Source organism: Poecilia reticulata, chromosome 18 (genome assembly GCF_904066995.2).
Source record: "Poecilia reticulata chromosome 18, P_reticulata-male-v2, whole genome shotgun sequence".
NCBI lineage: Eukaryota > Metazoa > Chordata > Actinopteri > Cyprinodontiformes > Poeciliidae > Poecilia > Poecilia reticulata.
The window spans coordinates 21,250,458-21,272,650 of record NC_088847.1 but is presented as its reverse complement, the minus strand read 5'-3'; the positions used below and the strand labels follow the sequence as shown (position 1 = coordinate 21,272,650).

At 37.6% G+C, this 22,193-nt stretch overlaps 1 protein-coding gene and 3 pseudogenes across 4 annotated transcripts in view; all 4 read right to left on the bottom strand.

Moving 5' to 3' along the window:
- Window positions 1-22,193, bottom strand: part of LOC145548515 (up-regulator of cell proliferation-like) — a 42,162-nt gene that overhangs the window by 11,025 nt on the left and 8,944 nt on the right. The gene's annotated exons all lie outside the window — the stretch shown is intronic.
- On the bottom strand, window positions 2,042-14,433 carry LOC145548514 (interferon-induced very large GTPase 1-like; annotated as a pseudogene). Its single transcript, XR_014084519.1, has 5 exons — window positions 14,036-14,433; window positions 13,188-13,254; window positions 12,799-13,047; window positions 12,331-12,591; window positions 2,042-8,174 (listed from the first exon to the last, which is right to left on the bottom strand). The product of XR_014084519.1 is annotated as an interferon-induced very large GTPase 1-like (transcript).
- On the bottom strand, window positions 17,570-19,254 carry LOC145548516 (interferon-induced very large GTPase 1-like; annotated as a pseudogene).
- LOC103480631 (up-regulator of cell proliferation-like) lies at window positions 19,316-21,982 on the bottom strand (annotated as a pseudogene).

The following is a 22,193-nucleotide window of genomic DNA, read 5'->3' as shown; positions in this document are numbered from 1 at the left end:
ACCCTGTAAATGACGGTGACTGACCATCTGGAGCACATTGATTAACATTAGTTTGGTATCTTATATTTTATCGGCATCTCATTTAAAATGAAGTTCGAGTAAATCTGTTGGGCGTCACTCGTGCGAATTAGTTTCCTGTCTTTTAGCACTGATAATATCACAGGTTAGCATAACAAGTGAAGGTTAATGCTTTTTTTCACTGTTTTATTTCGTTTTTTAAATCAATCAACAAAACAGTATAAATAGCTTACCGTAGCAGAAGATCTGCTTGAGCATCGACTGATTTTCGTAAAAAACAAATGTCCCCCTCCTTCTAACAGAGCTGCAGATGTCCTTTTGTAGCCTGCTGAAAAACACTTTCACTTTCATTAACACGTTTTCCTATAGTTTCTTGTAAATCACATGGTTTCCACGACATAGTCACTCCACCTCTGTTGTTGGGATATATTTTTAAAAGAACTGCAGCTAATGTCTACGACGGTACGACAGAGTAATAGGGCCAGGCTAAAAGAAAGAACAATACTTGCATGCAGAAAGACGATTCTTTTTGCAGTTTTCAGTCATTGTCCCCTATCGATCGGTAGGAACAACAAATTGGATTAGATTTACGGTAATAAGTTGAAAAATTCTTTAACATTGCTAGTAAATAATGCCATATAAATAAAAAAATAATTAAAGAATATACATTTGTTGGTTCCATGTCATTATAGTAGACATCCACAACCCGTTTTGGGTGTTCTGGATGACTTTGTCAAATAGACTTTTTACCGCACACAACCCTGTCTGTCTGTCTCACTGTCATTGCTTTTAAGTTCTCCTCTACCATTATCAGAAAAAGATAATTTTTTTCTTTCTCTGTTCAGCTCACTGCACACAATAGCCCAGAGTGACAAGCAGTGCAAACATGTTCAGTTCCTTTATTGTCCTGCAAAGAGGGGGTTATTTTGTAGCCATGAAGGCATGTCAAACATACAAAACAACATAAAATAGACATTAAAAACAGACAAAGTATACAAACAATTCTATTTTTTTTTTACTTATAAGTAAAACAGAATTATTTATACCCAATGGAAATTGTGAAAAAATTACAATGATTGGTCAGAAAACAGTGGGTACCTGTGGTTTATACTTTAGATTTCCCTGATTGCAAGTCCCTTTCATTCCACATCAGACTGACTCACATAATACAGCTGGTTGCTGTTTTGGCCTGCATTTGGACCCAACTACAAGTATTCAAAAACCAATTCAAAAGAAAAATATTTATCTAACAATCTTATCTTTCCAAAAGGGACCCGTCTCCAGAAAGGGACTTGAACCTATGGACCTTCACTGTGCAGCCCTAAGAAGCTCCATAACATATTTATTCCACTTCAGTGCTTGATTGTGTGAATGTTGCTTCTCAGTTCATCATCAGTGTTTCTCCTCAAAGTGCAGCAAGTCAAGCTGCTGCTACAGACCTTGATTTTGGACCAGTACTTCATCCAAAACCTTCTGTGAATTATCTAAATTATTTATGTTAATATAGAAAGACAGAGTACCAACACCACACATCAAATAAAAACTTAAAAGTGGTTTGTGTTTTCTTTAAATGAGAGAATATTTAAATAAGACTCATTTAAATATGTGATCCCCAAGCAAAGAAAGATTTATTTTTTTAAAATCATCTAAAGTCATGCACGCCCTTTCTTCTGGTACATGATGATGGAGCATGCTAAGCCATAAAGACCTTCAGTTTGACCTTTAGCATAAATCTGCAACTTTTTATATCCTAACCTGAATTCAGAGTTGAGAGTAACCAAACTATTAAATATTGAAATATATATGAGCATATTATGCAAAAAAGTGATATTTTTATTTTATTTTACATTGGTAAACTCCAAATCCTTATGATCTTGACAAGATAATACATACAAAATTATATTTTTATGCAAACAAAATACTACATATGGAAATGATCTATGTCATAAAAAAATGACATTAAGTATATCAGTCACACAAAGGAAATGTATATAACATTTATTTCATAACATTCCTGCACCCATACAACAAAAATAGTTAAAATAAAAATAATTTGACATCAATCTTAATTCAACTAAGTTTATTGTTTCAGAGCTAATTAGAGGTAGAACAATAGTAATCTCAAGGTACTTTTGAATACAAAGCAGATGCATTGAATATATGGAAACGCTCAGTTCATTCACATCATATGGACAGAATTAAAATTAAATACATTATAATTTGACTCAAGTTAATCAGTAAAGCTACATTCAGTTTGGCATTTCATTTGGTGAAATGATTTCTGTTTAAGGCAGTGGTTCTTAACCTGGGTTCGATGAGTCGGTCTCAGGGGTTCGGCGGAGCCTCTGCCGCGGAGGTAAAGACACACTTGTGTAAAGTCGTGATGACGCCCCGCTTTGCCATCACTTGCTGCAGAGGATCACGTTACATTGCTTAGCCAATCAGAGGATCACGTTACATTGATTAGCCAATCAGAGCTGCGGAGGAGCCCTGATTGAAGGAGCTCCTCTCTCAGCATGGATTTAAACTTGTGTCTTTATTTACTTCAGCAAAGCTCACAGTTTTTACCACATTCTGTAGCTTTCGGTGAACTTCTAAATCTGCTCCTTAGTCGCATCTTTTCGGGGTTGGTACTGCCTCTAGTGGCGTGGGGGTGGTAACACAACTAATATAATTACATTACTAAATCAGAATATCGCAAAGTCTTTATTATTTATTATTAATTTTTCATTCTCTTAAGAATGTAGAGGTAATTAAATGATCTAAACAAGACCTTAAAGTGGTTACGGTTTCTCTCGATGGCCAACCTGTTGAAACTGGGGCAAAATTTTAAATGCCTTGGGTCGTTCCTGGACAGTCAGCTCAACTTTGCTGAAAACACTGAATATATTTGAAGAACTGTTCTCAGAGACTCTACCTTTTAAGAAGACTTAGTGATCATGGGTGACCCAACTAGACTCTAGAGTCTAGTTGGGTCACCCCAATGTCTTGAATTTGGGGGAACAGAATCATATTTTATTTATCACTACAGAAGGGTTCAGTGAGTGCGCATATGAAACTGGTGGGTTCGGTACCTCAAAAAAGGTTAAGAACCACTGGTCTAAGGAAACTCAGCAAAATATATCCAGTGATTGACTTTGCAGCAATCAATGCACTGAATGATGTAATGGCAGTGGACAGTTGATTGCATTGAGTTAACAATGAACAATTAGTTTATATAAAAACTCTCCAAATATCTAATGTTAGTAGCACATCCATACTCATTTTTGACGAGTGTAAATATGTTCACACAAGATCATTTGAAAACAGTTCATAATTGAATAGAATGATAAAATTATAAATGACCAATGATAAAACATTGGAAGCCACTTATTTTGCCTTCAGTGGAAGGGATGAGGTCAATGTGTAAAATAGAGGGGCTTTCAAAAAAAGTCAAAAAAAGAACAAAATACTCTAAGGGTAGGAACTAACTTTGTTCTTATAACTAAAAATGAGTTCTAATTTCATTTGATGTTGAATGATTTCTTCAGACTTTCCTCTGCTTGTTCTTTTGTGATTTTCTTCCAAGCATCAGGAATGTCAGCAGGCTTTGCTTTATATGCTTCAGCAAATTCCTTGTTGTATGTGGCCATCACATATTTCCAATAATCTGACGCCTCAAGGCTCACATCTGGAGGAATATTCCAGTCTGGGTAAATCTCCCTATATTCTTTGTAAGGATGGTATTCACCCTTTGTGGCTCTGCAGCAAAAACATAGGTCACTGATAACAGCAGAAGAGCAGATATCAGTTACGAGTTTTCTTGACTTATCCCACCTGAACCGACCTAAACCCTCTGGTCGATGCAGAGAAGCAAAGTGTTCAGTGTGGTTTTCTCCACCTGCATCGCAGGATATTTTGCAGAATGGACACTGTTTGCCACAACCAATCACTGAGATGAAAAGCTCATTTTCTGGTTTCATGTGGAGCTGTGAGTGTTTTATGTCAAACTCTGTGTTGTTGAACTTTTCTCTAAGAGGTTCTGTCATTTCCTCCACACACATGCTGAGCCAGTGACCAAACTGTTTCTGGTCAGCATTGTTCAGAACCATGAAGACATCAAGAGCATCCTGGGAAATTACTAGTTTATCACCAAGTTCTTTGCAGATATTTTCAACAAATGTCCTCAGACTGTCAGTGTTTTCTACTTTTCCCTTTTTAATTGCAGCATTTATGAGGTTGATGCAGGACTTAAGATGTCTGTCCTCAAACTCACAAACTGTAGACCCAGATGAGAATGCCTCCTTTATTCTACCAGATATCCAGGATTTGACATAATTTTCATATGAGCAAATGTAGCTCTTAAAGGTGTTGAAGTCACTTTTTGAAATCAAATTCAATAAAATTTCAAACTGGAAGGACATTCGTGTGCTGAACTCTTGTCTACTCTTCATTTTATCAACAATATCAAGACCAAGAGAACGATAGACAAAGTCTTCCACAGCAGGTTTCAGACTTTGGTTTGTGAATTCTTGAGCTTTCTTTTGGCATTGGTCTCTTTCTTGAAACACATCTTTGAAATCCGCACAAAACTTTCTTTGGTTTTTCTGCAGACATTTGTAAGGATCATTTTCTTGGATGAAATCTTCGTGCATTTTCTGAAACTTTCTGGCTGCAGATCCACAGACGTGTTGTTTCAGAGACACTTCAAACTCAATGTCTCTGTTGATTTTAGCATTTCTCAGTCTCTCATCGATGATGTAAAGAATCTCTTGGATGTAAGTATCATGATAATTAGTTTTTCTCTTGATTTTATCACTAATAGAGTCATTGCAAGCAGATATGATGCTGTCAGCCATTTCTTGTCTTTCCTTTTTATGAGTTGTAAACCATCCTCTTAAGTTGTCTTTCCATCCTTTGGTTTTGTATGTAAAAGGCTCCAGTCCACAGTCTTTGATATTTTTTTTACTGAGCAGTTCACATGCATGGCTTCCCTTGGGTGAAAGATTTGTTCGCAACTGATGGGAAACACTGGTGAAGATATTTGAAGTCTGCTGTTTAGAGAAAGACAAGCTGTTCAGCGTTTCAGCCCACATCTTGTTAAAACTTTCATCAAGCTCTCTGTCAGTCATTTTAACTTTTTTCTTACGACATTCATCAATTAAAGCACAAACTGCTTTCTCAATTTTTTCTGTGTAAGTTGCTTTGATTTTGCTGAGTTCTTTCAATCCCTCTTTAATATCAGCTGCTGCTGTGATCTGGTTGATCACTGATCTTTCAGTTTGTCGTCTAAGACTCTTTATGCTGTTGGAGAATTCCTCTCTGTATCCTTCAACCAGATAAACATGACCTTCTGGCTGCTCAAAGTATTTCTTCAGATTGTCAAGGATCTTTGTCTCCCACTTGGTCAGCTCTGTGGTTGCTTCAGTTTTCAACTCAATGATGAATTCATTCATATCAGATATTTCTGATTTTGCAGCAACTGTACCAAAATTGGAAATTCTTGTCTCTGCATTGGTGACCCAGCTGTACATTTCCTTTTTGAACTCCCACTCCCATTGGTTGTACTCTGTGCAGAGCCTCATGTAAGCATCAGCCACCAGGCTGTTTCTGAAGCTGAAGATGAAGTTTTCATGTTTCACTGCGTTCCACAGGCTGGTCATCCACTCTCTGAACTCCAAGATGTTATTAGAAGTTGACCCACACTTTCCCAGCTGTTGGATGATGTTTTTCTTGAGTTCATAGACAGCCTCACTGTATCCTGCATTGACTGGAGCCATTGGTGGGTTTCCATTCCAGAGTCCAGGGATGTAGCAGTTCCCAGTGTCTGGATTATACTCCATCACATCAGTGAAGCTCTTGTTCTTCTCTTTCTTCTCCATCTTAGCTGCTGCCTGGGTCATCTCATTCAGCTGTTCTAACAGCAGCTTCCTGTCTCTCAGGTTCTTCTCATGGGCTGAAACATCAGAAACGTTCTGGTGAACAAACTGACATTGAGGCTTTTTGCCGACCTCCTTCATCCTGAGGAAAGCATGCACCACTATCTGCAGGATGTCTTTCATCTCTGTTGAATTCTCCATTGCAATATTGATAATGGTGATGTCACTCAGACCAACAACAAGTGTTGCCAACTCATTGTCATGCTCATAGCTGTTATCCAGCTGTGCTAGCTCTGGTGACTTTAAGCCTTCAGTGTCGATGATCACCATGAAGTCACAGTTGAGAACTTTCTTGAAGTCTTCATTGACTTTGATGAGCAGCATGAAGGCACCTCTAGTGCATCGACCACTGCTGACTGCAAACTGGACTCCAAACATGGTGTTAAGGAGAGTGGACTTCCCTGTGCTCTGAACTCCAAGAACTGTGACGACCAGGATCTTGTTCTTTGGAGACACCAAGTCATTGAGCTGAGAGAGAACATCACTCACCCAACTGAGAGGAATGTTGGAAGCATCTCCATCTACAAGCTCAAGAGGAAATCCATCCAGCAACAACTGAGCACAGAATTTGGGCAGATGTTGCAGTTGTTGACGAGATAGATCTGTTTCTGGAAGGTAAAGAGAAGCTTCGTAGATCTGACCCATTTCACGGAAGAAGTGCTCAACTCCCAGTGAGCTGCTGGAAAGTTGTTGGTCAATTTCTTTGATTTCCTGTTTGTTCTCGGATTCCCTGCTCTTCTTTTGTACATTTCCCTCAGGTTAGACAGTTTTATTCGAGACTGGTTATCAAGATTTATTCTCATCCATTTCAGAAAGTAGCGCCTTTCTGTTTCCTGACTGGATATTGCATGAATGAAATAAGTCATTGCTTTGGACATAGAATTTTCATTCTGCTTTATCCGCAGTTTACATATTTTTTCTCGAAGTGTACATTTGTAATTTTCTATGTTTTCAGAATCATTTTTACGAAGACGAAATTCTTCCTTTTCCAAACAAGTCAGTTCCTTCCATATTTGACCTTGCAAAGGAAGTTGATCTTCTTTGAATTTCAGTGTGTCTTGAATCTCTGCAGTGATGGCATCTGTTTTCATCTTTCCATCCTGACACTCTGGAGAATCTTCATCAACTATGATTCCCAGTTCATGTGCAACATCAGCCATCTGCTCTACTGACATTTTTCTCTGTGTATTAATTACATCTCCAACTCTAGTTCTCAGTAGTTTGACGAAGTCTGCATCATTTGTCTGTTTTGTCTTTATTAGAATGCTGTTTTTAGTCAAGGCCAGACTTGTTGACAATTTTTAACAGAATCAACTCTAAAGTTCTTGCTTTGCTGGTTTCCCACCAAAAAGATCTGAGCTTTGTGGTTTTTGTTAGTTAGCAGTTTACACTCAGACTCTAGTTGGTCAAAGAAAACAAAAACTGCAGCAGATGTTTGACATAAAAATGAAAATTGTGTCTCAAATGAAGCAATGTCTCCACGAAGGTTAGCTATAGCAACTGGTTCACTGAAGATGTCCATGTTTTTGTTTCCACAGGGAAGGTACCAGGTCATTTCAGTCAGTCCATTGGATATTCTTCTCTGAATGTCTCCACACTCCATGTTGTGGTGAACAAAGATGTCATGGTATTGCTGAGAGTTACTCAGAAGTTTATTGAGGATCTCTGATTTGGACAGAGAGCACTCACCCAGTCTCACAAATGAGATCATTGGAAGTTCAGAAAGAACTATTCTTTCTTCTATGAAACCTTTTGTTTCTGAAAGATCTGGAGGTCTGTACTTCTTAACAATGTCTCTCATGGCCCACAGCATGAGGGTGCACTGCTGTGTATCACAGTTAGGAAGCAGCAGAGGAACAGAGAACTGACACATGGACATTTTTAGAGCTAATTCTTGATGAACAAAACCATCAGAACACAGAAAGAGAGCAGTGATTAAATCAAGAGGGTTAAGTGAATCATCCACACTTGGATTGCCAAGTAGATCAAAATCAAAGTCATCAGTTTCTTTTTCATTTTCACAGTTAGACTCAGAAGCTGATGTGCATTTTATCTTTCTAGCTGTTACATTCACCATCATCACTTTCTTGAGAAGATACCATGGAAGATCTGATTTACACTTTGGAGGCTCATCGTGAATGGTCTTCTCATTGATCTTCAGTGTCTTGCTGAGTGACAGCTTCTGCCTGATGAACTGCTCCAACCCAAGATCTACCAAAAGCACCTCCAGATGAGTTCCTGTTCAAAATAAAGTCAGTTAGTTTACTTTAGTTACTAACCATAAATCCAAAATAATTCCTGTCTTTTGACATCAATTCTTGTTAAGTTTTTTTCTGTAAGTCCATAAATATAAACATTTTAAGTGTTTTAACAATGTCATAACACCATGGGACATTACGTTGTATGTCACATAACATTTTCAACCTACATTAAAGGATTAAAAAGGTGGCTAACTCTTGAAATATCTAAGTAAAAGAAAACGCACACAGGACTCGGTTCTTTGCTGTTTAGGCTGACGGGTGAGAGATTTATCGCACATCTATGGAAACTATATCTTCTCAGTCACATCATTACAAAATCCAAAATATCTCGACTTCTTCCTCTGACGTCACTTTTTTATAGAGTCTCATCTCTGCTTGTGTGTGCTGGAAAGTTTCGAACAATGGCATTATTACCCTTAATTTATGAAGGAATTTCTGGCATCACTTAAAGTGAATGTGTATTGGGATTTACTAGAAATAATTTGGGATTTCCTGGATATCAATATCTGCTCCGTTTCAGATATGCTGAATTTCAATCTGGAGAGACTCAGAAAGTTTAATGACAAATAAACATTAAAGTCCTTTGGCGTTCAGGTCCCGGCCGGGGATGTCGAGCTGGAACTTTGATAAGCTCGATAAATATTCCTGATGCTGCATAGGAATGTAATCCCCCTGAGACCTGTACTGGTGGCGGCGGTCGAAGAAGGATGTGGCCTGAGAGCCAGGAGCATAAGGTAGAGATGGGGCGGAGGTGGGTTGATCACAGCTGGTAAGCGGAGGAGGCCGTGGCCAGGAGGTCCTTTTCAACTGGAGCTCAAACAATGATTGGCCGAAGCGAGGCTTGATCCAACGCTGATAGGTCCAGGGTGAAGAGAGGGAGGCGCTGATTGATAAGGCAAGTTGAGGCTAAAGAGTCTTCCAGATTGAATTTGCGCCGAAGCTTCATAACAATTAAGGGTTGTTGTTCTTATCTGTCCAAACAGCATTATGTCCAAGTCATGGACTCCTGTCTAGGAATACTTGCATGCAAGAAAGGGGGTGGCATGTCAGGATGACCTGAGAGTAATGCCAAAAGCTCCTTTGTAAAATAACAACTCCACAAATAGTATTTCTTCTCTCTAAGGCCTATTGTGTTTCAATAAATTTTTTTGGAATTTTTGTCAGATTCACAAAGCATCTTGGGTCTTATGAGAGTGCCTAGCATGACAAAATGTTAAGAATATTGAGGAGACCGGTTAGTTAGATAAGCAGTGTCTTAAACCTCCTGCAATTCCACTTTGACGCTGGCAGAGAGCAAGGCAAATATCATTGTAGGACAACATGGATGCGATGGGGCTGTCTCATAAGTCTGTCATTTCCCATAGCTTAAATGACAGACTTGGGACAAGTCATTTCAGATAATAGTTATTATCTATTTAGTTCAAAAGATAATAACTTTAGTTTTGTTTCTGTTCAGCTGTACAAAGATATGGCACATTCACACATTAATTTGTTCTAAGCATCTGTTCAGTTCTTGGATGATGTCACCAGGTTCGGAGTCACCTGGTGACATCGTAATAGAGCTGTGTATAATCTGTAGTTATAGAAAATAATCTTAATTTATCCTCTGAAATTTTACATATTTTGTCACATTATAACCACAAAGAGAGTTTTCAACAATCTCATTCTAACAGTTGATTCAGAAAACATTGCGGTCTAATTGTTGTTATACTTAAGTGCAGTGTTCACTACAAGAGACCACAAAATCATTTATTTTGATTGTAGCACTCGGTTGGTCTTAATGGTACAGTTATTGATTTGTTCTTGTCATGTTTGAAAGACAGAAAAGCAAAGACTGAAATGAACAGAAAATCTTCTCTGACAGCTCCCCTGATTGAGTCCCTCGGGATTCAATCTTAAGCCCTATTTTGCTAACATTGTAATTGTTGCCTCTTGGACACATTGTTTAGAACTCTAACGTCTCTTTTCACTGCTTTGTAGACAACCTACAAATATACATGTCCCTAAAGGAATTGTATGATAAGGATGATTTCCTAGTGTTGAACAAATTGTTTAACAGTAGTTATATTATGGAAGGACCAACATTTTCTTCACTTGTCAAAATCAATCAAAATAAAACTCAAGTTATAAAGTTTGGACAAAATAATCTTATTAGGAAACCTGATAAAATTATCCATTCCCTATCCCTTTATTATTCTTCTATGAGGAATCTCAATATAATTTTTGACAGTTGAATTTGAATAAGCAGGTGAGCTGTTGTGAAATCAAGCTTTATCATCACAGTGTCTTCAAATGATTCAAAACACCGCACCTAGACTCTTAAGTAGAACCCGCAAACATGAGCACATAACCCAGGTTCTCTTGGTTTTGCTGCGTTGGTTTCTAGTTTCTTCGTGGATTGATTTAAAAAGCTATAAATGACTTAGCCACAGCTTATCTCCAGAACCTACTTCATGACAATTCACTTTCTAGAACACATCAGTCAAATAATAAACTGCCCTTACTAGTGGTGTGCTGATCGATCAGCCGATTTCTGTGAAAAAGAGTATGATCGGTGATAGGCAAACACTGGCTCTTGTTGCCAATCACAAAACCGATCACCTCGTACTTCACAGCCTGCAGAAGCCAGTATGTAACGCATCTCCCACTTTTCTTCACACTGCACAGGTGTGTGGCAGCAAATAAGCAATGTCTTGTGGAACTTAAATGCTCTATGAGTGGATGGGGAAGTTTGCGTATTGTGACGAAAAAAGCTTGTCAAAATGCATCAACACAGTGAATGAACTTAATTCATAAATGTGTTTTTGTTTGTATTTGGGGAAAGCTAAAGACCTGTTGATTTATTTTCATAATTTCAAGTTACACAGTTCTATGGTTAATGGAATCACAGCCAGTGTGGATTTTCCCACTGAGTCTGATTGATAACAATAGGTCCTTGTCAGCACAGGTCATGAGCTTCCTGACAAGAACATGTTGAGTTCATTGCTCTTCTGTAAAATAGTCAGCTACAATTTTCCCAAAATGGCGCAGACATAGCTACTTCCAAGTAAGGGACTTGTTGCTTGTCTCTTCTGGTGCATGAAGATGGTGAGTGCTGGCGTCATGGTTGAATTATGAATATATTTAATGTAGTCGTTTACATCAGTCGCTGTCATGGTTTTTAATGACTTATTGTCTGAACAAACTTATTCACATGTGATTTTAAATTAATGAAAACACCACAATTGTTAAATTGTGGAGGGGGGGGGGGGTTCATCATTAGCTGTACATGTGCAGCTATAGTTGTACATATACATATACAGCTGTATATATATACATATGCCATATGCAACTAGTCTATGTATAGACAAAGATTTGTGCACATTTGTAATGGAAAAGAGGCTACTGACTGAGAGGGAGGAGAGATGCTTTGGAATACATTTGGATTTATGTTGTTGGTTAGCTTTAAACTGAAGTTGTTAAAGTTAACTGCAAACATGTAAATATTGTTTTTATGGAAATGTAAGTTATTCTGTCTGCTGTTTTTTTTTTTTTCAAAAACCCTGCTAAGCCAGTGAAGACTGCTTCCTAGTTGTGGCACCAGGGCAGTCCACCAGTGGCCAACTGAGTTTTCTTGTATTAAAAGTTGTTAAGTGGATAGAAAGTGTAATAATATTACTGTGCAATTATATGATACTGGAATACATGATTGAGGATATTTGAATACACAACTATAGAGTTGTAAAAACTACAAAAAATAAATAAAAAATAAAAAATCTGATCTGAAAATTGATGATCACAGATGATATCTATTCAATCTAACCGAGCTTAGCTTTTTGTGCAAATCTTTAGATGATATAAAGCTGGTAGAGGTATGCCCTAAAGATGCAGTTGTTATCGTCAAAAACAAAGACAAAAATGTGGCTTCTCATCGTCACTTCATTGTAATTCACAATGACTTCTTTGTTTTGGATCATCACATTAAAATTACCATAACGTGCCTTGTTATTAGTTTTTGTAGCATGAAATCGGTAGTCAGAAATACTACTCTTTTATTTAGTGTGACAACGAGTAAAGGTTATTGTATATCATAGCAAAGGTTCACATGTCTGTATTAATCTAGGATTATTTACAATTACATTGCTTTTACTCACTTGTTTTGGCAGCTATAACAGCTGACTTGCTGATTGTTCCATTCCTTAGTTGTGTTGAAACATGGAGGGAGTAACTAACCCCAGGCCTCAGGTTGTTGAACGTCACACTGTTTGTCTCTGTTTCTAACTCTTGCACAAGTTCACCATCACTGCAGCAGGCAACAATGAAAGACTCCACTTCTCCAGAGGGTTTTTCCCACTGGAGAGAGAGCGACTCATTGCTGACACCTGAGACTTGTATAGCCATGGGAGGAACAGCCTCTGTTGAACAAACATAAGAAACATAAGAAAATTTTACAAGAAATATGCATTTTATACTTTTATAAAATTGGTTTTAAAAAAGCACAATATTTAGAGATACTTTCTTCTGCTTTACTTTCTTCTGCTTTGACTGTAGTAATCTCATTCATTTCCATACACAGGAACCATTCTTCACTGTGTCCCAACTCATTTCCAACTCAAACATACCTGTAATTACAGACAGAGTAGCTATTTCCTCTTTTTCTGCAATCCTTGTGATGTTGAAGGTGTACTCTGTCCCAGGGTTGAGTCCCACAACATCAACAGTGCTGCAGTCTCTGGTCTCCATGGTCCCTGAGTGTGTGTCACTGGTGTAATCTATTAGAAATTTATACCTAACTGGAGAAACAACTGGTGCTAAACCAAAAGAAACGATGTTGGTCCCAACACAGTGAATAGCTACAGGTGGAGAAGCATCTGGCAGAAAAGAAAGGACATATTTGTGATTTATGAGTATTGCAAAAATACTCATTTTTGCAAATGAGTATTTTTGCAAAAATTAGTATTTTTGCAACTGTCACTTGAAGGCAACAGTTTTACAACAAATATAAACATACCATCAGTCTGCAGTGACACAGTGGAGCCTCCCTCTGGTTCAGTAAAGGCACCTGGTGCATCAAAGAACTGCAATTTAAATGAGAAAATAGTTAGGTATTAACTTGCTAGATACACAACTGTAGACTCTCTCGTCAAACATGAACCCAGCCCCTCCTTCTTATGATGCAGTGACACAGTTTCATTTCCTGTGAAATGAAACACAGGAAATGTGTTTCATTTCCTGTGGGAAAACAAAACTTAACTCCTCAACCCAAGAAGTGTGGCTGAACACAGTGTTGAGCTACAATCAATGTATGCATAGTAAAACAGGATAACTTCAAGGCTTCCATAGTCAAATTATGGTTTGGATTAAGACATTTACATACATAAAAAAGGGATTTGCATCCAAATCATATTTTCCAGATTTTCTGTATCTGAGTGGACAAAGCTTAAAAAAATCACTGAAATAATCAAGTACATCAAGGGCCACAATGTATTTTTTGCAGTTAGATGCATTTTTCTGGCCTGAATTGGTTCTTAAATTTACATCTTTCATCTTAAATGACTAACTCCCTCTGTCATTCTTTTACTTCAAAGGTAAATGTCCTGAAAGGCTCCATCATAGTTTTATTGTTTGCTTTAGTTAATGAGTGAACAGACTCTGACACACATATTTCTGTGGTCATATGGTTCAAGTTTACAGTACCCAACTGTTTATTTTAGGAAATTACAAACTAGGAGTTGCAATCAAAATTATTCCTTCACTTAAAATGACCACAAAAACCACTGGTGTTACAGAAAAATACCACATAAAATCATATAAACACCATTGAGCTCACATCATTGCTCAGTTCTTATTCTTGCTTACCTCTTCCTCCTCCAAGTTTGCCATTGTTGTAGAAACATTCAACAACACCTCACACCACTTACAGAACGCTCCTACTTCTAGGGAAATAGCAGTAAAAAGAAAACATGCAATTAGGATTGTACACCATGAGGTACACTGAGCTGTAGTTTGATGAAAATGAAGCTGTGTTCATATAAAGGAACAGCGACTTACCTGTTAAAGACTTCCTTCTTTTAATGGAAACTACAGAAACAAGGTGAAGCAGAGAACCAAATTCTCTTGCAAATACAGGAGTGATGCTTCAGCTGCTTCTTTTATCAAGGTGGGTGGAGTCATGATCACTGGTTTACCAATAAATGAATGTGGCTGGGCTGAGAGAAAATGAAACTTAACTACAGATTGAAAGGGATTGAGAGGCAGTGGGACACTGTGTTATGTTCCATGGGCTGATAAGGTCAATTTTCTGAGTGTCTTCAGGCAGAAATTTGACCTAAAAATGATCACATGACACAAAGCAGAACAGATGAGAAATTGTAGCTAGATAAAAAAAATAAAAAATCTATAAAGGACTTAGGACTCGATAGTTTGGACTATTTATGGATATGTAGCCCAAATTTATATAATAATTTATTTTTTGTACAGGCAAGCATTAGTGCATGGTGGATGAAAACAGAATGGAGAATGGAAAACAGAATGGAGCATGTTGTCTTTGCCTGCATCATTTAAAAAGCTCCAGTTAAGGTTGGGTTATATGGCTTAAAATGAATATCATATTATCTATTTAGATTTTATTACAACAGACACTTATAAAATTCACTCTTCATCTGATAATATTCAACTTCACCTGCTAACTAATTAGCTTAGACTGTGAACGTCCTCTTCCAACAGCAGGACAAAAGTCATAATCTTCCTATCCTATGGAGAGGCGTTTCAGCCAAAATTAAATAAATAAATGAGTGAAATACATAAAAAATGAGTAAAATAAATTTAAAAAATGAAAAAAATTAGTGAAATAAATAAAAAAATGTGTTAAATAAATAACTTAGCTTTTTCATTAACCCAATTTTTTGCAAAATTGAGAAATTGATTATCTGAAAAATAAATAAATGAAAAAATTGAGTTAATGAAAAAGGGAAATTGAAAAGTGGTTAAATGAAAAATAGATTAATGAAAAATGGGTAAATAGATAAAGGGACAAATGGAAAAATAGATAAATGAAAAAGAGAAATTGATAATATGAAAAATAAATAAATGAAAAATTGGGTTAATAAAAAAGCTAAATCATTTATTTAAATTTTTTTTTATTTATTTTACTCATTTTTTTATTTATTTCACCCATTTATTTATTTATTTAATTTTGGCTGAAATGGCTCTCCATACATATCCTTCTGTATAATCCAAAAAGAGAAATGATTTTAAACCAGTTCAAAAATAATTTTAGGTTGCTATTCAGCTGTTCATATACAAGTGTATTAAAAACAAGCCACAACCTAGGAATTGAGGCAAAGTTAAATTAATCTAATCAACAGTCAGACCACACCAGCTAAGCTTTGTTATTAGGGGCATGCCATAGCAATGCATAAGGAGAGCAGTACTGACTCGCGAAGCAAGACAGTACTGCCTCCATCCATTGCATGGCAGTCACATATTGTTCTACACCTGATAGAATGTCTCTTTATTTATTTTCTTCCATTACCGTTAATGCGGCTCGTACCGCTGCGTGCCCACCCACAAAAGTGGTATCAAATCGTGCGGCTCGATGCCGAGAAGGGAGCTATTATTTTTATTGGGGATTGGAGTTAAAATGATTACATAAATTAATAAAACGAAAAAATTTGAGATTTTGTGTCTCACAGAATCAGTAATCTTTCTCTATGAAACACACACACAGGACTGTTTATGGCTGACTCAAAAACCCTTTTTAAATCCCCCTCACAGGCATAAATATCGCCCTATTGGTCTGAAAGTTGGTCATAACATAGATACACATGCCTGCTCATGTACAATGTTTACAAAAATTTGCTAGGGCTTATGCTTTTTGTCAGGGTCCTTCAGACTGACGCCTGGTGTCTCCCAAGTATAGAAACTGTGTCTGAAGAGGATTTTCCCGCTCTTTGGCTCTCACAGCTGCAGGGGATTAATTACCATAGCAACAGAACAGTGTCTGGAACTGCAGCTCCCCAGGACTGCACTGTAGGGTTTACTGGTATTTACAACTGCTTGTGTTTTCAGCATTATACTACTGATTCAAGACTATAACCATTACACATATGTCCCCCCATGTTAAAATCTGACATAAATAAGAATAAATAGTTGATTAAAAGTCTGTGGACAGAAAATAACGTCGCTGCTCCTTTAAGGAACCAGCGGCACAGACGCGGCGCCTGGGTGATGCTACAGATCACAAACCTGACAGAGAGAGCAGAAGAGGATTCGTAGGAAAAGAGCGGTGATGCTCAGCAAGGCAGTTCATTAGCATTTGTACAAAAGTTAGCATTTCACTGTCTATGACTAGTGCACTAGCACTTTTACCTAAAGTTAGCTTTTACCTAATTTTCTCATTAATTAGACATGTTTAGTATACTGAATAGAGTAGTAAAATTAAAACAACATGGTCGTGTTGCTCCACATGCTACTGCCAGCATTTAAGCTAACATTAGCATATTGGCTAATTTTAGCTTACGCATCAATTCTAACATAATGAATGGTACAACTACAGTTTATTAATCATGCTTCTGCCGCTCCAAAGGTTATTGACTACGTTGCAGCTTTCTTTAGCATTAATGCTAATTTTTAACATCATAGCGCTGCGTCAAAGCCGACGGGCACACTTTGGCATGCCCCTTTAAAATTTCTGCAGGAATTTTCTAGTTTACTTTATTATTTCTCTTTGAAAAACACCGCAGACAGACTCATTGTTTTCCAGGCTAACCCTAGCCAGCATTATAAAATATATGCTTTTGGGCATCAAAACATGGCTTAAGTAGTTAATAAATCAGAAGTTTTTCCTTGTTCTCCTTGATTTAACTGCTGTTGTTCAGTTTCAGACGTTAAAAAGAAGAAAACAAACAGACTTATCTCAGTTTTGTTGGATTTTATTTAAGAGTTTTTGTGGACTTTTATGTCAGTTCTTAGGATATGGGACCTTTAACAAAGCTAAAGTTTTAATCCATATATTAAAGTGCTTCAACTTTATTGTTTTTTTTAATTTATTTTCTTTTACCTGGTAAATCCTGTCTTTGGCCTCTTGTCCTCTGGGTTCTGATTCACTTTCGCCGCCAAGAACACTTGAATGCAACCAGCTCGAAAAAAACCACACAGACATTTTTCTTCAAAATAACTTCATAGTTGCTTCTCGGTAACGTTGGACGGTCTGAGGTTAAAATATGATCGTTGTCCTTTCAATGTGCGATTCTGTAGCACAAAACGTTGAGTTTCTACTAGCATTCAACAGGAAGGTTTGTTCTACTTCTCCGTGCAGAAAAAAAGTACTACTACTCTATACCACCAACTTGACTGATGCCCCCTAGCGGCTAGATATGGAGTAGCGCTGAGCAACTGAAGTAACGTTAAAGCGCTTATTACAAAGTAAAAGATAGAAACAAAATAAGATGTTGGTATTTCAATTCCCTGTGTACTTGAACCAGATAAACATGACCTTCAAACTGCTGAAAGTACTTCTTCAGATTGTCAAGGATCGTTGTTTCCCACTTGATCAGCTCTGTGGTTGCTTCACTTTTCCACTCAGTGATGAATTCATTCATGTTAAACATTTCAGATGTTGCAGCAAAATTAGAAATTCTTGTCTCTGCTTTGGTAACCCAACTATACATTTCCTTTTTGAACTCCCACTCCCATTTGTTGTACTCTGTGCAGAGCCTCATGTAAGCATCAGCCACCAGGCTGTTTCTGAAGCTGAAGATGAAGTTTTCATGTTTCACTGCGTTCCACAGGCTGGTCATCCACTCTCTGAACTCCAAGATGGTATTAGAAGTTGACCCACACTTTCCCAGCTGTTGGATGATGTTTTTCTTGAGTTCATAGACAGCCTCACTGTATCCTGCATTGACTGGAGCCATTGGTGGGTTTCCATTCCAGAGTCCAGGAATGTACCAGTTCCCTGTGTCTGGATTATACTCCATTACATCAGTGAAGCTCTTGTTCTTCTCTTTCTTCTCCATTCTAGCTGCTGCCTGGGTCATCTCATCCAGCTGTTCTAACAGCAGCTTCCTGTCTCTCAGGTTCTTCTCATGGGCTGAAACATCAGAAACGTTCTGGTGAACAAACTGACATTGAGGCTTTTGCCGACCTCCTTCATCCTGAGGAAAGCATGCACCACTATCTGCAGGATGTCTTTCATCTCTGTTGAATTCTCCATGGCAATATTGATAATGGTGATGTCACTTAGACCAACAACAAGTGTTGCCAGCTCATTGTCATGCTCATGGCTGTTATCCAGCTGTGCTAGCTCTGGTGACTTTAAGCCTTCAGTGTCGATGATCACCATAAAGTCACAGTTGAGAACTTTCTTGAAGTCTTCATTGACTTTGATGAGCAGCATGAAGGCACCTCCAGTGCATCGACCACTGCTGACTGCAAACTGGACTCCAAACATGGTGTTAAGGAGAGTGGACTTCCCTGTGCTCTGAACTCCAAGAACTGTGACGACCAGGATCTTGTTCTTTGGAGACACCAAGTCATTGAGCTGAGAGAGAACATCACTCACCCATCTGAGAGGAATGTTGGAAGCATCTCCATCTACAAGCTCAAGAGGAAATCCATCCAGCAACAACTGAGCACAGAGTTTGGGCAGATGTTGCAGTTGTTGACGTGATGGATCTGTTTCTGGAAGGTAAAGAGAAGCTTCGTAGATCTGACCCATTTCACGGAAGAAGTGCTCAACTCCCAGTGAGCTGCTGGAAAGTTGTTGGTCAATTTCTTTGATCTCTTGTTTGTTTTCAGAGTCTCTGCACTTTTCCTTGTAAAGCTCCCTAAGGCCAGAAAGTTTTGTTCGAGACAAGTTGTCAAGGTTCATTTTCATCCATTTTAGAAAATAACACCTTTCTCTATCTGTTTTACATATTGCATTGATGAAGCATGTCATTACACTTGACATTGCATAAGAGTTCTGTTTTTCACGCTGTTCTTCTCTTTTCTTTTTAAGATTACTCTTATAATTTTCAATATTTTCAGAACCAACTTTTTGGAGATGGAATTCTTCCTTTTCCAAAAACGTCAGTTCCTTCCATACCTGGCCTTGCAAACGAAACTGATTTTTATTTCTGCAGTGATGGCATCTGCTTTTATTTTTCCAGCCTGACACTCCAGAGAATCTTCATCAACTGAAATTCACAATTCATGTGCAACATCAGCCATCTGCTCTACTGACATCTTTAACGGTGGGTTTGCAAGTACACCACTCACAACTTTCTTCAAAGATTTGATAAAGTCTGCATCATTTGTCTGTTTTGATTTTATAATGATGTTGTTCTTCATCAAGCCCAGAGTGCTTGCTAGTTTTTTCAGATTATCTGGAGTAAGATTCTTGCTCTGTTGGTTTCCCACCAAGAAGATTTGAGTTTTGTGGTTTTTGTTCATCAGTAAGTTGAACTCGGAGTCCAACTGATCAAAGAAAACAAAAACTGCAGCAGATGCAGCAGATGTTTGACATAAAAATGAAAATTGTGTCTCAAATGAAGCAATGTCTCCACGAAGGTTAGCTATAGCAACTGGTTCACTGAAGACGTCCATGTTTTTGTTTCCACAGGGAAGGTACCAGGTCATTTCAGTCAGTCCATTGGATATTCTTCTCTGAACGTCTCCACACTCCATGTCACGGTGAACAAAGGTGTCATGGTATTGCTCAGAGTTACTCAGAAGTTTATTGAGGATCTCTGATTTGGACAGAGAGCACTCACCCAGTCTCACAAATGAGATCATTGGAAGTTCAGAAAGAACTATTCTTTCTTCTATGAAGCCTTTTGATTCTGAAAGACTTGAAGGTCTGTACTTCTTAACAATGTCTCTCATGGCCCACAGCATCAGGGTGCACTGCTGTGTATCACAGTTAGGAAGCAGCAGAGGAACAGAGAACTGACACATGGACATTTTTAGAGCCAGTTCTTGCTGAACAAAACCATCAGAACACAGAAAGAGAGCAGTGATTAAATCAAGAGGGTTAAACGTTTCTGTCTTATTTGGGCTCTCAAACAGATCCTCAAAATTGCTCTCTGTTCTCTTTGAGATATTGGGATATTTGATTTACTGTTGCCCAGGTCATCAGTGATCGTCTTCTCATCAATCACAAGTATGTTGCTTAATGATAGCTTCTCTCTGTAGTACTGCTCCAAGCCCAAATCCTCCAAAAGCCTCTGAAGGACGGTCTCTGTGAATTATAAACATACATTAAGTTTTTAATGCGTATGGGTGTGAATTGTAATTAAATACAATTTTTAACTTCAGCATTGCAGATGGTATTTTTGCGTATGCAAGAAAAATTAGTCTACAATTGAAACTAATAATGTTTTACCTGCTAAATTAAAAAGAAAAAATGTAAAAAAAAAAAAAATAATTTAACACTTAATTACATTTTGTTGTGTACTTGGCGTCTTCAGGATTGCAGAAAAGTTTAGTTTAATCTCAGCATAGATATGATTAGATTATGTTTGAGTCTTATTTGTCAATTTTTTTCATTTTTTCACTATTCGCTATTACATCTTTTGAACTATTACGTCCCAGTATTTTGTTGATGAACTCTAAACAAGGTCATGGTTTACAAGGTCTTCAATTTAGCAAATATGCCAATTTTATTTCTCACATCAATTTTCTAGTTCAAGGGTTAGGTTTAGTCTTCAATGATGCCAAAGCTGTAAGTGGATAAATAAGAATATTCGATTGTTGGGCATGTTAACTCACACAAGTCATTACACGATCCTGCAGCATCAGATTCTCTTTGAACTGCTTGGTTGACTTTTATTTTTCTTGGAAATGTACAAACAAAAGTATGGAATGTTCTCTTTGTTTGCATGAAGGACTACAAGGACCAGTACTTCAGTAATCTCCACTTCTATGAAGAAAGACTCAGTGAAAGACTTTGACTGATTGAGGCATCCATTCCTTCCATCTATGGAAATGACATACACATCAAAAATGACTATTTTAGCCATAAATGTATTGATTTATTGTGTTATGACAACCTATCTATTGTTTTAATTGCAATAACATCGTGCCTTCTGCTTATGTTAGTGCTGTGTCCTTGCTAACATAAACATACCTACTTAGCACTTAACTACTTATCTTGAGTAGCTATGTTATTAGCTACTTAAGGACCTAACCCGTACAGCGTGTTTTGAATAGTCTTATTATATAATCAATTTGGCATTTTTGTATTAAGGACTATATGATCCAAATGCATTCAGTGATATTTTTGTGCTACTTTTAGCCAACTCTTTACCTATGTGGAGGCCCTGTTTGTAAGATGTGTTCATTCATATAGTAGCAACATTTATGGCTACCATATGAATGATAGCCATTCATATGGTAGCCATAAATTAGGGATTGAAATTCTTCAATCCCTAATTGATTGAAGAATTTCTTCAATCAATTAGGAAGAATAAATTCCTGTGCCAGTAGAAAATCATATTTCTGCAATCAAACTACAAAAATGGTGGAATGGGTTGAAGTGAAACTCTTCAACCTGGAGGGAGGCAGTGTGTGAACTGCCTCACTTGTATTTAGAGTGCAACCAACCCCAACTTTTTTATGATAAGCTGTCTAAATATGTTCTATCTTTGTTGCTGTGTGAATACTGACATTTTTGTTTAAGTTTGTTAATTAGGCATGGTTTTGCCTGAAGGCATCTCACTGCTGACCTTGTTCAGTCAAACAGCGCTCAGTTGGATTCTCCCATTTGATTGAAACAGTATGGCTTTACATCACGCAGTACAGATTTTCACCACTCAGCCCCATGGTCGGGTAAAAAACCGACTCACTGAAGACCGCTGAAGTCTTCAGTGGTTCTCCAGGTGGTGTATGCACGATGCTAAAATCGTGCCTCTCTGGCTGTGTTTATGTCTTCTCAGACAAGTGATGAAAGTACTTTTCCAATACCATAACCCAGTAAGATGAACATGACTGTTTTTCTACCAAAGAATTTATAGTAATGCCGGGTTAGGGTAAA